A 17,628-nucleotide genomic window follows, 5' to 3' on the forward strand; every position below is an offset into this window, starting at 1 on the left:
TTTCAATCTCTCCAGATTTCTCCAACGAACAAGGAAAAATAGTACCCCAGAGCAAAAGCAGAGTAGTCAAAAACAAATAAAAGTTGGATTAGAACAGTGGTCTTTTTGGAACAACAGCAAAGCATTAGTGAGCCCTGGAGCTACTTTGGTTGGGAAATAAACTCAGCCCCAGCCAAAGGAGTTTTCACCTCCAGGACAGCATGGGGAATCCTGTGTCTGAGTGAAGAAGAGAGGGAAATTCTGTTGATAAGGGATTCTAGGTTCACTATGCTTCAGACTGGTCCTGGACAAGAAAGATCAATAGATCAGGACATTGCTGACTGTGGACACTACAGGAGGGTAGAGTTCTTGATTTAGATTCCAGGCCAGACAGGAGAAATGAGGGAGGCTCTGAGGTCATTGACACTATCCTCCATACCCCAGACGTAGAAATGATTAAATTAACAATAATGCTACAAAAAAAACAAGCACGTGAAAGGAAAAAAAGAAACCAAGCATAAAACATTACTATGGGAATAGAAAAGGCTGAGGTTCATCTTCAGAAGAGAATAGGGAAGCAACAAAACAACATTAAACAAACAAAAAAATTACTGTCACTCCAAACAACAACATTAAATGTTTACTTGCCTAAAAAAGAATTCATAGAAGAACTCAAAAAAATTAAAAATCAAATGAGAAACTGATGCTTTGTTGGTCGAGTTGTGAATGGATCTAACCACTTTGGAGAGCAATCTGAAATTATGCTTAAAAAATTATCAAACTGCGCATACCCTTTGATCCAGCAGTGCTACTACGGGCTTATATCCTAAAAAGATATTAAAGAAGGGAAAGGGACCTGTATGTGCAAAAATGTTTGTGGCAGCCCTTTTGGTAATAGCTAGAAACTGGAAATTGAGTGGATGCCCATCAATTGGTTGAGTAAATTATGGTATATGAATGTTTCGGAATATTATAGCTCTGTAAGAAATGACCAGCAGGATGATTTCAGAAAGGCCTGGAGAGACTTACATGAACTGATGCTAAGTGAAATGAGCCAAACCAGGAGATGATTATACACTTCAACAACAATACGATATGAGGATCAATTCTGATGGAAGTGGATATCTTTGGCAATGAGAGGATCCAATTCAGATCCAATTGATCAGTGATGAACAGAACCAGCTACACCCAGAGAAAGAACACTGGGAAATGAGTGTAGACTGTTTGCATTTTTGTTTTTCTTTCCAGGTTATTTTTACCTTTCTAAATTCGGTTTCTCTTGTGCAACTAGAGAACTGTGTAAATATGTATATATATATATATATATATATATATATATATATATATATATATATATATATATATATATATATATATATATATATATATATAGTATTTAAGATATACTTCAACATGTTTAACATGTATGAATCTATCTGCCATCTAGGGGAGAAGGTGGAGGGAGGGAAGGGAAAAGTTGGAACAGAAGTGAGTGCAAAGATCAGTGTTGAAAAATTACCCATACATATGTTCTGTCAATAAAAAGCTATAATAAAACAAAATTAGATCTTGGCAACAAGGGGATGCCAGCAAAGTTGTAAGAGACCAAGAAATAATCAAATAAAATATAAAGAATGAAAAAAAATTTAAGAGAATGTGAGGCATGTCATAAGAAAAACAACTGATCAAAAAGAAAAAGAAAACCAAAAGCTATAATTATAAAAATAATTCCGATACAAAAATACAGGAAATAATTAAAGAAAATTAAAGTTTTAGAACAAGAGAGGAAAATAAAAATAGAAAAAGATCCATGGATCTTATGAGATCTTATGAGGAAAATCTACAGGAAGGTCCTTGTCAAATTCCCCAATTCCTAGATCAAAGAGAAAATATGAAGAGCAACAACAAAAACAAGAACAATTCAAATATGGTGGAACCACAATTAGAACCACACAAGACTTAGCAGTGTCTACATTAAAAGACCACAGATCTTAGAACACTATCTATCAAAGAGCAAAAGAAATAGGCATGTGGCTGAAAAAAATCATACTTGAGCACAATCTTGAACAAAAAAGAAAATAATCAAGGAATCAGGATTTTGTAGGATAAACTATTAATGTTTTATACGTAGAAATGTGAAACATATGTCTATGGTTGTCATTAGTAATTGGATAGTTTGAAAGAAAGATTGAGATAAAGCTGAGTGTGACATGATTTTAGAAAGGAAAACTATATAAGAAAAGATAAAAAGAGTATGTTATATAAATGAGATGAACTGGCATAGATGGATTAAATGGAGCAGACCTGGTAGTTTTGGAATCCTTTCATCAGAAATGATTTTAAAGAGTGAAAAATACATATATATCTAAAGGGATATAAAAGTATTCTAAATTTATAATGAAATATGAGGGGGAGGGATACACTAATTGGGGGATATAGAAGAAGGTACAGATTAATGGAAATGAGAGAAAGGGAGAAGGAAAAAATGGGTAGAGAGATTAAGGGAGGGATCCTTGGGAGATGGTATAGGTTAAGTAATGCAGGGCAAGGTAGTCAGTAGAAGTAGAGCAAAGGAGCCATCAGGGATGGGAAATAAGAGATATATACAAAATTATAATAATAGTGATGAGGAGTTGGATTTACTTATTTATTTTTTAAAAATCAGAGCTAGTAATCAGTGATCTCAAATTTAAAGCTAAAATAGATTTAATTAAAAGAGTGATAGGGAAACTGCACTGTATCTGTTATATTAATTAATTTTGTTTTAGACTATTTGAAATAACTAAAAAGCATAAGGCTGAAATATTGCTGTGGTAGAGGAAATTATAAATTAGTGTATTTAGAAAAATATGGAAATACTCAGACTTATGAAGGATGATGTTTTCAACCTTCAGATAAACATATATGGTATGTATGAAACACACACGCACACACACACACACACACACACACACACACACACACACACACACACACATACAAATATATCTGGCCTTAACCGTAGCCTTCTTGGGGGAGGAGAGAAAGAGGAAAAGGAAAAAAAGAATAAAGTAAAAGTGCATAGCAAAGAACAAAAGAAAATCGACAAGGAAAAAAAAAAACAAAAATGGCTAGCTCTGAACACAATGTATAGTATTTATTATATAGACTTTATTGAAATTAAAATTTGTTTCACAGTTTGAATCCTCTATTATGTTCTGTGCACAAGGTAACATTTTTTTTTCTTCCTTTTCTATTTTCTGCTTAAATGTTAAATAAACACATTTAATAAAAAATAATTTGGATGCAAAAAAAAAAAAAAACAACCCAACTTTCTTGTTTCTACCCTATTTCAAAACATTTAACTTTGTTAGGTATTCTTTTCACAGAGTAATTGTTCATAGTGCACGGATTTAGAACTGTGAGGAATATTTGAGGTCATTAAGGCTAATTCTCATTTTATATACGAGGAAACTGAGGCCCATGGGGAATTAGGGACCAGTCAAAGGATTACATGTCTCATAAATATCTAAAACAAGATTTCAATTCAGATCACTTCAGAATTCCACATGCAGCAATCTATCCATTATACCATGTGGATATCACAAATATATGCTTTCTATATATCAAAGATTTTTCACACTGCTACCTTATTTTATTCTCACAATGACCTCATGAAGTAGCCTCAACAGTTGATATTATTCTGATTTTACAGATCATAAAATTCAGATTCAGAGAACTGACCAAAAAATCATTTGGCCATAGCTAACTTATGTAATCAACATGACTAAACTCTTTTTTTCTCTCCTATTAGTATCTTCACCTATCATAACCATTGCTTAATAGGCTGGTAGAAGTGTTCTGACATTATTTACTCTTTAAAATGAAATAATAGCCTAAGTATGATTTGACTAGTGAAATATTGTGTCAATGCCTGCTAATTCATATATTGTTTAGAATGAAAGTGTTAAACCCTCTTTTGTAGGCAAGATGGTTGTCTTTGTTCTTGAAGAGGACTAAATGACATCAATATGATGGGATAATAGTACAATGTGTCTAACTGTGACTTTTCCCTGACCATTATGAGCTCAGAAGACTACCATAATGTGGGTACAAATAATCCATGGGACCATATGGAGTGCAGATGTCTCTAAATTTGTGCATCTCACATTTATTTTGAACTGATGTAATTCTGTTTTGCTTATAGAGTACAGTACATTCTTTGATGCAGGTATGCCATGTTAGACAGTCCTTTGTCAATGTCTCTCACATCTCACAATTAATTCTAAAGATTTTTAGAAAGACCTTGAGGAGACCTTGTATTTTTTTTTTTCTGTCTTCTATGGAAATGATTGTCTTGGGTGAGTTCTGTGTAAAATAGTTTTTAGGCAAATATATGTTTGGCATTTAAATACTGTGGCTAGCTCATTGGAGTTGTGCTTTTTGGAGACTAGTTCAGAGTCTAGATGATCCGAGTTACAATTTCTCTGTGACCAGATTCTTTCTTTCTTTCTTTCTTTCTTTCTTTCTTTCTTTCTTTCTTTCTTTCTTTCTTTCTTTCTTTCTTTCTTTCTTTCTTTCTTTCTTTCTTTCTTTCTTTCTTTCTTTCTTTCTTTCTTTCTTTCTTTCTTTCTTTCTTTCTTTCTTTCTTTCTTTCTTTCTTTCTTTCTTTCTTTCTTTCTTTCTTTCTTTCTTTCTTTCTTTCTTTCTTTCTTTCTTTCTTTCTTTCTTTCTTTCTTTCTTTCTTTCTTTCTTTCTTTCTTTCTTTCTTTCTTTCTTTCTTTCTTTCTTTCTTTCTTCCTTCCTTCCTTCCTTCCTTCCTTCCTTTCTTTCTTTCTTTCTTTCTTTCTTTCTTTCTTTCTTTCTTTCTTTCTTTCTTTCTTTCTTTCTTTCTTTCTTTCTTTCTTTCTTTCTTTCTTTCTTTCTTTCTTTCTTTCTTTCTTTCTTCTTCTTCTCCTCCTCCTCCTTCTTTTCTTTTTCTCCTTCTTCTTTTCTTTTTCTTCTTCTCCTTCTCCTTCTTCCTTCTTCTTTCTTCTTTTTCATGTGGTAGAAGAAAAATCAAAACAGAAGAGAAAATACATGAAAAAGATAAACTAAAAAGGAAAGTGAAAATAAAATGCTTGAATAGTCTCCATAGTTCTTTATTTGGATATGGATGGCACTTTACAACACATGTCCATTAGGATTGCCTTGAATTAATGTATTGTTGAGAAGAAGTAAATCTATTATAGTTGATTTTCATATAATTTTGCTATTTCTGTGAATAATATTCTCTTGGTTCTGCTTACTTCACTTAGCAAAAATTCTTGTAAACCTTTTCCGGTTTTTCTGAAACTGACTACTCAGCATTTGTTATAGAGCAATAACATTCAATTATTTAATATATTATGATTTGTTCAGCCATTCCCCAGATGATGGGCATCCCCTCAATTTCCAGTTTCTTGTCACCGCAAAACAGCTGCTACAAATATTTGGTATATGTCAGTCCTTTTCCCTTTTTTATGATCTCTTTGGGGTACAATCAGTAGTGGTATTGCTGGATCAAAAAGTCTGCACTTTTATAGGCTTTTGGGCATAGTTTCAAATTACTTTCTAGAATGATTGGATCAGTTTACAACTCCAACAATTTTCTCACATCTCCTCTAACATTTGTAATTTTCTTTTTCTGTGTGACTATCTTTTGTAGGATCTTAGATTAATCACGACATTTCTATGAACCCCAGGCAACTCTTTAAAACTATAAATTGAAGAGCAGATGTTGATTTATGTTGGTAAGGATATCATGAAATAGGAGCCTTTGAAGCCTATGAAATCACAAATTTGGACCAAAAAAACCAGAATATATAAATAATAGACTACTTTCATTGTCTGAGTTCTATCTAAAACAGCATCCAAATGTCATTCTTTCAGAGTAGGAGTTTACTAAATACTTTTTGAGGAGGTATATTTATGTAGTTTTAACCTTCATTTCCCATGGAGAATGTCTAAGAAAATATGACTTAACTGTGAATTTTTTTTAACGTGCTTTTAAATGGCAGCAATAATGAAGTAGATTGACTGTCCTCTTTACAAACTTTTATGGAATCAAAGGAGAACATTGCATTATTAAATCATGTATTGAAAAAGAATACTACTTGAAGAGAATGTTAGCATATTGCCTTCCTGCATATAAACATTCTAACGTACTCTGCTTCTACAAATCAGACTAAGTAAATGAGATTTAGGGATTAGTTATTACCCCACTGGGATGAATCTAAAAGCTTTTTTGGGTAAGACTGATAGTTATCTAATTTTTCAAGATCTTGCCATATGCACCATATCTTTTTTTCCTTGTCAGCTTCAGCAACCATGGGTCTTCTGTGTCCAGTGTATTCACTTTCATTGACTTACCCTTAGGTGTATGCCCTCCTAGGTTCCTCTGTATGCTGAGTTTGGGGCTTTCTGGTTTGCCTGCACAGTCATTTCTTGTATGCTTCTGCTCTGGTTAAGTGTTCTGCTTGCTGACTTCCTAACTTAGAACAATGTCAGAATTTAACAGAGACTCTGTCTCTAACTCTATGATCTGCACCTGTCCATAATCCTGACCCTTATGCAAAGTGTAAGTTTTCATTGATTTGTAGAAGAATTTTCTAAGATGTTAAAGAAGATCAATCTGTACAGCTAGCTAGAAGTGAGATGCATCATTCAGGTTTCACTATAATGCAAGTGAAGACTCTCTTTTAAGCTTCCCAGGGCTTCTGAGAGAATTCACTGAGGGAAGAAAGTTTACAATCACAGTAGAGATTCCACCATCTAAATCCTTCATTAGTTTCTGGAGAGTTAAGGTAGGAGACACATCAGGATTAAGCATAATAAAAGAAATATGAAATAAACATTGAGGTCTAGAAATGCAAAGCTTAAAGGCTATCTCATATTCTGTGTTTTTCACAATTAATTTTTGTGGGTGCCTGATTTCCATTTGAAGTACCATATTTATTTAGTGCTTTGTTGTTGTTGTTGAATTATCTTAAAAGAAACAAAAACAAAACAATAAACACAGATGAGTGTCTCTTGGTAGTGGATATTTAAATTTATTATAAGGTTAGGTGCACAAAAGGTAACTGAGAACAAGAAAGTTACATGGGTAAGAGGAACCAAAGCAGAAACAGCAAGATTGAGTGTTTACAAAAAATAGATATTATATATATATATTTTTGAAGAATCCTATAGAACACACAAAAGAGGAAAAGGGAAGAAAAACAGAAGGAAGACCTGAGAAGGGTGTGGGAATGTCTACACATTCTGTTGGCCCTTTGCACAAGTACTTATTTTGGAATGTTTCTATGAGTGCATGAAGCTGTCACTTCATTTCTATGAAAGAACCAAGTGAATGGCTGGAGATGAATGATCACACATTTCTTCATATTATGATGCCTTAAAACCTAGATAATAAACCAAATAATTTTTGTTCCATCTGTATCAGTTTCCTTTTTCCATATGAGGAAAAGCAGTAGTGATATTGAATATTCCTAAAGGTACAGGAAAATAATATCTGCCTGAAACAATTTATTAGCTCTACCTAGTTTTCAAAGAGATTTAACTATAAGCAGATAGTTTAAAAAATCAACCAACAACATCATTTCACTTAGTCTTAAGAAGATGTAAAATAGCTGTCATCATCTTTTGTAAAATATGGCAATAATTTGGTGACCTGGGCTATTGGAGAATCACTGCAAGGAAATGCTATGCATTTCAGCTATATTAAAGAAATGTCAAAAACTAATACTTCCTCCCACCTTTAAGTCCATCCCAAACAGAAGTGTGGATATAGCATTAAAGAGTCCCATTACTAAAGTTTAATATCATTAGAAAACAGCTCTTTGGGGCCTGAATACTTTTCAATACCTCTACATATTCCAAGGGGTCCACAACCTACTTCTTCCTTACCCATTCCAATCTACTGAAGAATTAATGAATACCAACATTGTTACATGAAGAAAGAAGATGTATTATATTCATGAAAAAGACACACAATGTACTGTTAGTAATATTGATTTTACCTGAGTTATTGGATGTCATACTATATCCATCAAAACTGTGTACAACATCACAAATAAAACCTTGCAACATCAGGCCTTTTCTCTAACCCAAAACTTTGTGATTCAATTTTAAAATAATTCCTATATGATAATAAAAGCAATTCAATCTGATATTTCCTAATTGGAGCTCCCAATGGTCCTATGATTTATAGATCCCATGTAGCATTTTTTTTTTTGGTCTTCCCTCACTATGGGGGCAGGGGAGGGCAGGGATGAAAAAGGGGAGGGATTTCACCCAAATATATTCTTTGACAACTTTTATATGTGTCTGCTGAGGGTGAGAAGACTGTGGCTGATTTGAATAGATTAGGAAATAATTGGTTTATAATTTGTTTCTGGTTAGTGCCCTGGATATTTTATTGATATCATGATCATGATCTTACTTTATGTCCATCTAATATTTGAAATATGATTTCATATGTTCATGTGTTTTTAAAGCCACAAATTATGAGTGTGCATTATGAGTTTGCCATATAGAATAAAAATGTAGGCTTTTAAATTCCATTGCATTATTAGAATAGGAAAGAAATTTATTCAGGAAAAAAATGTTCAAGAAACAGTAACCAAATAGTCATAGCATAATGAAAATCAGCCTTTTCTCTGACTTGAAATGTGTGGAATTTCTTTTTCTTTTTATTTGTTTTAAACAATTATTGCTATATAACATGCCATATTTTTAAATCTTTGTTGTTTTATTTTTAGGATTAGAAACTATTCAGAGAAAGGGGTGAGGAGAGGAGATTACTTAGAAAAACCATCTAAATTTACCTAATCATGGAAAGCTGAGATATAATTCTGTTTTACCTCCACTCAAGTATCATTGAGACAATAGTGTACAGCAGATTTTTAAAAGCTGTTCTTCATGGGATCAGATTAGCTTAGACAAGTTTTTTGGTTGTATTATAGATTCCCATTATTTTTGCTCAACATTTTTAGTGATTAAAAAATTGGGATCAAATCATTTTAAGTGTTCAAAAATTTATTTTATATTTTTAAACCCAAAGAGTTAAATAGCAATAGTTATTATCTCAATTATCATTTTATAAATAATGGCAAAAATAACTTAAAAATCTTTAAAAAGAATAATATAAAATGCTCATGAGACTTTATTAATCCAGCAAGATAATTCTTTCTGTAGTCTTTGATTTCCACACTTCTAGTGATACTCATTTCCTCCTATTAAGAAAAATTCAATGTTTGTCAACAATGAGTAGACAAAGTTCTCACAAGCATAGACTCCCACCAAAATGAGACAAAAAAAGGATAGGGAAAAGAAAGATATGATACAATAGAGGGCATGTATTCTAGGTCAGCAGCCTAGGCTAGTACCTCTCATATATCAAGTCTATATGGGAGCAATTGATATTGCTAAATGAAATATCTTTGATTAGATTTTATATCTGTCGATCCATTTGCCTTAATTTGGTTGCCTGATTTCTTTAAGATTAATGAGTAGCTTTTATTTCTAAATATTTTAAAATTTTCTTTGCTTCCTCCTTTATCATTTTTATTATAATATAACATAGATATCCCTGAAATAATACTTTAATGAGTACATTTTTAGCCACTACCATGTAATGTAACTCCTTAGATGGATAAGAGGTTCTTTTAACCACTTCATAATTTTTATGCTACATTATACTACAAAAAGTATGATAATTATTCTTTGGGCGAGTCATATGATTGATTTATTTATTAAGGATCTAATATGTGCCCCACATTTTGCATGAAGGTTAACAGACTTTACATGCAACAAAAAGACAGTATATCACATATTAATATTAATAATAATTAGTATATGGCTATCTATCATAAACAGATAGAAAAAAATAAGCCCCTAAAGTCTTTACTACCAAATATTTATGGAAGCAGAAAATTAAATCCTCAGCTTGATCTTTGGTGGATACTTTTTGATTAGCATTGGGAAAGAATAGGAGTATTCACCAGAGCCAAATTCATATAATATACATAGTTGTATAAAATGATATTTTTACCTTTTTTCCCATTTTCTACACATAAATTTATATCTTTGGGTTTTTCTATGGCACTATAGTTCTTTGCTGTTGCCCTATATTTCTTTATTAATAGCTCTTTTTCAGGTTTAGAATTCAGTACCAAATCCCAAGTCTTTTGACTTCTCATTTGTCATCAATAGATGCTTGATCTTTTAAAGGTCCATGACAAAAACATTCTCAAAGGAGGAGAAAAAAAAAAACAAAACTTTCAAACCATTAACCTATTAATAAAACTAAAAATTAGCCACTTAATTCTGAAGAATTGATATATGGGTAGAATATGCATGTATGTTGAAGTCTGGATAGGATCACTGTTTAACTTGACTCTCTGTAGCTGGTCTTGGATACTAAGTTTTAACTGCCATAGAATTACATTTTGAAAATAAAAGAATTTCTTTGGTTTCTATAAAGGTAGACATCATGATACTTGCAATATAGTTCTGGCTTTGCCATTAACTACCACCTCTATGATTCCAATTGGGCAAATCATCTACTCTGTCTAGATCTTGACTTCTTCACCTATAAGAATGAGGACGGTTCAACTAAGTCAAAGTTTAACAATCCAAACTTTCTAAATAAGGAGAGGAATTTCATTCACTTTGGATTTCTTTGCTCTTCGTAGCCTTCACTTAGTAGTTGCTGAGTTTGGTTCATGAGTTTGGTGTCATGAGCCTGGGATAAAGAAGAAGCAAGGCATAGAAAAATTGGGATTAAGAAAGTGGGGAAAAAGACAGTTTTAATATTAATTTTTTAATAAAACAAAGACTTCAAAACTTTGCATAATGGTAATAATTTGTTGGCATCAGTCTGTGAAGTGGTACTGAGAATTATTAAATTAAATGAATTCTTCAATTCTTGCTCTAAAATTATAAAATGCCACTAGATGTTTCTAGTACTATGTTTCAATTCTCTGTTTTTAACCACTTTTTATGAGACAGTTTTTTTTCAGTCACTTCAGTGAAAGCAGTGATAGAATACTTATAAAATTTGCAAATGATAGGAAATGAGGATGGACAACTATACTGGAAACAGAATTCATGATTTTCTTTAAACCATCTTAAATTTTAGAATTATGGGCTAAATCCAGCAGGAAGAACTATAATAGAGATAAATGCAAAATCCTGAATCCAGTCCCTGCTTTTGCTCTACCCCAATAAATTGCATAAGCATTTGATGTCAAGATGGCTGTTGATGTGATAAAGATCTAGGATTTTTTTTTTTTTTTTGCAAGATGTAAGTGCAAAATTTATTTTCAGTGTAACGAAAGTACTACAGCTTAATGCAATCTTAAGGAATGGTAACAGAACTATATTTTTCTGAATAAAGGAAGTAATGTTTCCATTGCACACTGCTCTGTGCTCACCAGATTTGGAGTATGATTTTCAATTATAAGTGCCAAATTCACAACCTAGAAAGTGTGCAGAGTAAGGAACCTGAAAATGAAGACTCTATTTCATTTCATATATGTATTGGTTGATAAAATTGGAGATGTTTTCCTGAAGAAAATATAGTGATGACCATTTTCAAATGTACAAAGAATTATTATATGAAATATAGATCAGACTTATTACTCTTGGTCCTAGAGTGTGGAACTTTCAAGGAAACAGATTTCAGCTGATTTATAACAGTCACAATAAAATAAGAAACAACTTATTAACAATTGGAATCATTCAAAGAGGCAAAAAAAGTACTTTCAAAATTAGGAATTTCTTTTCATAAGAGTTCTTCAAACAAAATCTGGGTGACTATTTGTCAGGGATTCTGGTTCATGCTTCTGGAAGGCATGACAGTATATGATCTGTATGGTCTTTTTCAAATATAAGGCTCTATAATTCATATGAATCATTCTAATAATAAAGATCCAAGATAAAATGGGGCTACAGAAAATACGGGAAATACATAATAGATTCATTGTAACCTTATCTTTAATAAAGGGCAAATTTTCACCTTTATTTGAAAATAGCAAGCTAGAGTGAGGTAATGGGTGACATTTTAAAGGTTATCAGTTATGATTGTCAGAATTCTATTTAATTATGTAGTTACAGAAACTTCCTCACATAATAACATAAAGTAAGCAAACCAAAGTCACATTACTATACATTGGTAATTTCATTAAGTAATTATACATTAAAGAACATTAACTTCATTATCCAAAGTATTAATCATGCAAAGTCATGAATAAATAGATTCTTCTGTCTATCTTCCCCATGCTTGTATTTTTAAAAGCATAAAAGCATCATTCAAATTTACATTAATGTATTCTTTCTTTTTTTGTTTTTCAAACTTTTGAAATGTTCATAGAACAACAGATAACAAACATTGGACCTATGGTATTTATGGTATGGATTTATTTAGAAGAGAGCTGGATGTGGAAACTGCAAATTCAAGGGAAACTAGTTTATTTCAACTAAACATGCCATCCTTTTATGGCTAGGAGAAAAATTCACAACCAAAAAATAATTTTTTAAAAAAATTAATGTGCTAATTTTATTGCTATCTCCCAACTGTGACTTTTTTCCTTGCCAGATATGTTCATTTTTGTTTTGGGGATTATGAATATTTTCTATTCTACTTCAAATATTTCAATTCACACTTAAGTATTTATAGAGATTTGATTTTGAAAATGATATTGTAAATCACAACAATATAAATTTAATGGTTTTTTTTCCATAGAAACAATGATAGAATAGTGAGTTCTGCTCTTAACCAAGACTCTACTATTCAATTTTTAAAGAAATAAACTTGAATCACAAATCAAATCAATTGTTTAATGAGTTATAAAAGACATACTTATGTACTACTCAATACAGGATTTTCTAAAATGTTTATGAAGCAATTAAATAAGTAAACATGGCAAACAAGTACATAACTTTTAATTTAATTTGTATTTAAAATTCCCTGGAGAGTTGAATGAGGTGAAGGGCTAAAGTGTTACAAAGAAATGATTCAAGAGTGGGAACGGATCTGGAGTCAAAATCAAGTGACACCCTAGGAAAGGCTGTGGATGGTAAATAGGGAGATCTTCCAGAAGAGTTATAAAGAGATAAACTTGGGTAAATTGATCTGGTCAATAAGTTTGTGCAGTTTGCAATAAGAGAACAATAGCTAAAGGTCCAGGTGTTATTAGCAAAGTGATATATGTTAAATGCTATAAGTTGAGAACTGCTTATAACCAGAAGATTATATAATTCCCTTTATTGAGTTTTGGAACTTCTTGTTGAATCATATGGCTATTTATGTTTTAATTTTTAATTATTAAAAGCATGTACAAAATTTACTATGACTTACACATAAAAGGATGAATTAAACAAAATTTTGTAAAAAAAATTGCTTTGCCATTAACTTGTATTATGCATTTCAGAAATATTTTTTTCCAAACTGTTTGAATTGGCAAGAAAATCTCATATTCTACCTATATATTTCTATTCCTCCTACTCTTTATGTTAAAGATCAACAAGTAATATACAAACACACTAAATAGTCTTTTAACTTAAGGGATTTTACATTTTACATTTACTTTATATCAGACTTTCTTAAAATAGGGAATGCACATATACTTATGGGCAATTTAGTTGAATCAAGGAAGCAATAAAACCCCCAAATGATGACACGCTAATATGACAACTAGATTGTATTTATGCTCTGCCATCATTTGTCCAGATCAACTGGCATTGGAAAGAATACAGTTTCTCATATTATTCATGTAAATCTGTCAAGAAATGGAATGAATTTGGTCTATTTTTCAAGTCTCACTGAATTGCATACCTCGAAACAATGAAATGTTTGATGAGAACTTGAATATAATAACTATTAAAATTAGATAAAATGCTTTTTTATTACAAATAAAATTTATAGGCCAGAAAAAGAAAACTTATTTTAAAACTTTGCCAATTTCTAGACAACTCATATATGAAAACAAGCCCAGAGAAGAATATAAAATGAAATTATATCCATCAAATAGATATAAAAAATAAAAGAGAAATTCTTCTCTTTCAAACTCGTCTCATTTCTCCCTTAAATCCTGATGAGAGGTCAAAGACCCCAAAATGAAAGAAGCAGGAAGTCATAAAAGCAAAATCTAGACTTAAAATTTCTTTAAAATATCATGTTTACCAGCAATACACAAACATAATTGCATTTAAATTATATTTTAAAAAGCTTTTGTAGCACATGAGGAAAATAAAACTGATGATAAAGAAAAGTAGAAAATTTCAAGTAAAATAAAAATGATCTTATTATCCTTTGTAATTCAAACTCGGTTTCAGATTTTACACTTCTATGTAACATTAACAACTATCATTTATTTGCCTAGGAAAGGTGCGTAATTGATTGCAAAATATTTACAACATAAAGTGTTGCAGAAATAGTTAAATAGTAATAGTAATCACAATTATAACATGATGAATTTCTAGGAATACAGAGCATAGCAATTTAAAATTCTCTAAATTAATTATCATTTAGGGTCAATAAATTCTAACTTCAAACACAGAACTCAGCAATCATCTATAGCATACTATAAAAACTAGTAGTGCCTGCAAAATTTTTGGCTGGCTCTAGGGAAAAATGTCAGAAAACTATGGGGATAGCAATTCATTTCTGAGTGAGAATCATAATAAATGTGCTCTATTAAAATGTTCAGAGATGAGCTTAGGGAAGGCTGGAATAGGAAAAAGAGTGAAAAAATTCATTTGGTTATGCTCTTCCCTTCTTGGAAGTTGATAAAAAGAGTATAGAAGCCTAAAAAGGAAGACATGAAGCTATGTAATTACAATCCAAATGAAGGAAAGAATATTGCATTGAGAACTAGGTGATCTGTTCTAGTCCCAGCTCTGCCACTACTAATTATATGACCTAGAGAAAATCAGTTAATCACTTCAGGTCTCACTTTCCCCATCTGTACAATAAAGAGGTTGGAACCCTTTTATCTCTAAAATTCTATTACATACATATGTAAAAAAAAAAAAAACAGCCACTTCACTTTCACAAGCACTATAATACTTAGAGTATCTGTCAATAATAACAATTGTAGAAAAGATTCAGGCAAGATGATAAAAATGCCAAAAATAGAATTTTGAAAGAGGCTTGGGAAGCTCCATGAAAAGAGAGGAATAGAAATTTAACCTTGCCTATAACTTCTTATTTATATCTGCAGAGAATGTGTAAATGAATCTGTTGATGCTTCTGTTCAGAAATTTAGCCTCCAAAATAACCCTCAAATGGCATTACATCTGCAGAATGGTGAATAACTTATATACAGGTCTGAATTCACTTTCTCCTAATTATCTGTTGCAAGACCATTTTGTTATAAATAATGACTGTTAAATCATTGCCAGAAATTGAGAGAACAACAAATCTTTGCTTGGTCTGATACAAGCAATCCTCCTTTGCATTTTTCCAATCCAATGGAAAGCTAGTACTATGCTTTTTTAAAAGTTTATTTATCCAGAAAAACATTTGGCATGGCCATCTTGATAAAGTTGTTTAAATATAGACTGCTTTCATTTTGGGTATTTTTAGGTACTTAAAAATTCCATATATATATTTATATGTATGTGTATATGTATATATATATGTGTGTATGTGTATATGTGTGTATATATATATATATATATATATATATATATATATACACACACACATATATACACTAAATCTCAATCCCGTTCAAGCCCCTAGTATTTCCTCTTTGTTTTAACCTTCAAAACCAGATTTGTAGTTCATTACTTGAACACTCTTTTTAGCTAATTTTTCATTATGCTCATTTAAAGAGATTGTCAGAATATCTTTGTGGTAAAGAAATCATTTTTAAAAGATTTTTGAAATGTTGGGTAAAGGCAATGGCACAAAATCCAGTTTATTTGAAAATATCTTTAATACATACCATAAAGATACTATGTGCAGTAAACTGGCTTAGAAAGAAAGCAATAAATTCATTTCTTTGTCTGGTTACTCTTTTCTATAAGGGATATCAAGGGATAAACTTTATAATTAAAAATGATGGAATGATTTTTGAAATGGATATTTGAATGGCATGTTGCAAAGATCATCTGACTAGTTTCCATCTGAAGAGTTGATACTCAGTTTTACTAAATGCCACTTTATTCTACACATACTATACCAGTATCTTACTATATAAGTAGTTATATATTTTAATACAGTAAAAAGAAATTGTGTCTGTGGCCAAAACTGATTGAGTCAAAAATAACTGAAACTTGCATTACAAATTTTTTTCTGAGTGTCTAAATAAATAATAAGTGATAAAATCGTACTTTCTTTTTTTACCCCATCAAGATAATGGGTATTTTATCAATGCTATTTTGTATTTCCTTTATTTTAAATATAGCATCTACATATGCTATTAATTCTATACATGTTGTAACATTAGCAGGAGAAAAGTCTGAAAGGAAAAAAAAATCTTTGAAAAACCACATGTATTTGAGTCTCAGAAAATCTGACATTTCCTTCTTTTCATTAACTTTGAAGTAAAACTATGGCTATTTTAATTTACCAGTACTCATTCACAGTATTTCCTCCCTTCATCCATTTGAATAAAGAATCTGAAGGTATTTTTTGTTCATTCTTACCCTTCCTACCTTTGACAATTTTACATGCAAATTGGGGGAATAATTCAGTCTTCATGGGGAGGGGAAATGATTTTTAAATGGCAGGGACATCTTCAGGAAAACCTCTACTGATTCAAATGAGTTATTTTAGCTGACTCAAGTTAAATTCATTTTATGAAGTCCCATGTGATTGAGACAGCAACTACACCCAGTTGGTTGAAAAGAAACTTATCGGCTTGTCATTTTCATTACAACACACATTACTTAGTGAATAGAATATTATGTTAAAATAAATTCTATCTGTTCACTATGCAGTTTTATTTCAGCTACAGTTGCACCATGGGCATATGCAAAGGTATGCCAAAATAAGTGTGTAAAAATGGAACAAAAGAGATTTGAAAACATTTCTTATTTTGATAAATTTCAGTCAAAAACTGAGGAAGGAAATCAATCTATCTGCCTCTCTGTCTCTTTCTCTCCTTTACTTTTTTTCAGAATGAACTGGTCCAGCTAGATCTGATCTTTATTAGTTTATTCACTGATAACTAAGGATCAGATCCAAATATTGTTTTGTAAACAACTTCACTGCAGGTATTATGGGTCCCCATAAGCCAATGTAAGAGCAGACATAGCTGATTAGCTGAACCCTCCAGGCTACTGTCTGTGCACCCTGCATATTTATAAAGCTGAGACATGAATTAGACCCCCTGAGGACCTTCCCCCATTAGTCCCATGTGGAACCTTGTGGTCTCTAGGCAACAGCTCAACTGAACGAGCCAATGGAGAGACAATCTCTCCCTCTCTGGATGAGGCTCCACCAGGAGCTGTGCAAAAATGGTCTCAGCTGGAAGTTGTTCTGCTATAGCATAGGCTTGGCATCCAAAAGCAAATGCCATAAGCTAAAGTAATGCAAGCAATTTCAACCCTGAAAAGCGGGATTTCAGGGTAGGTTCTTTCTTTTGGTACCAGTCATTTCCTCTCTGCTGTTTTATCAAAGTCTACAGCAGGGTTAGG

This window comes from Sminthopsis crassicaudata, chromosome 1 (assembly GCF_048593235.1).
Source record: "Sminthopsis crassicaudata isolate SCR6 chromosome 1, ASM4859323v1, whole genome shotgun sequence".
Classification (NCBI taxonomy): Eukaryota; Metazoa; Chordata; class Mammalia; order Dasyuromorphia; family Dasyuridae; genus Sminthopsis; species Sminthopsis crassicaudata.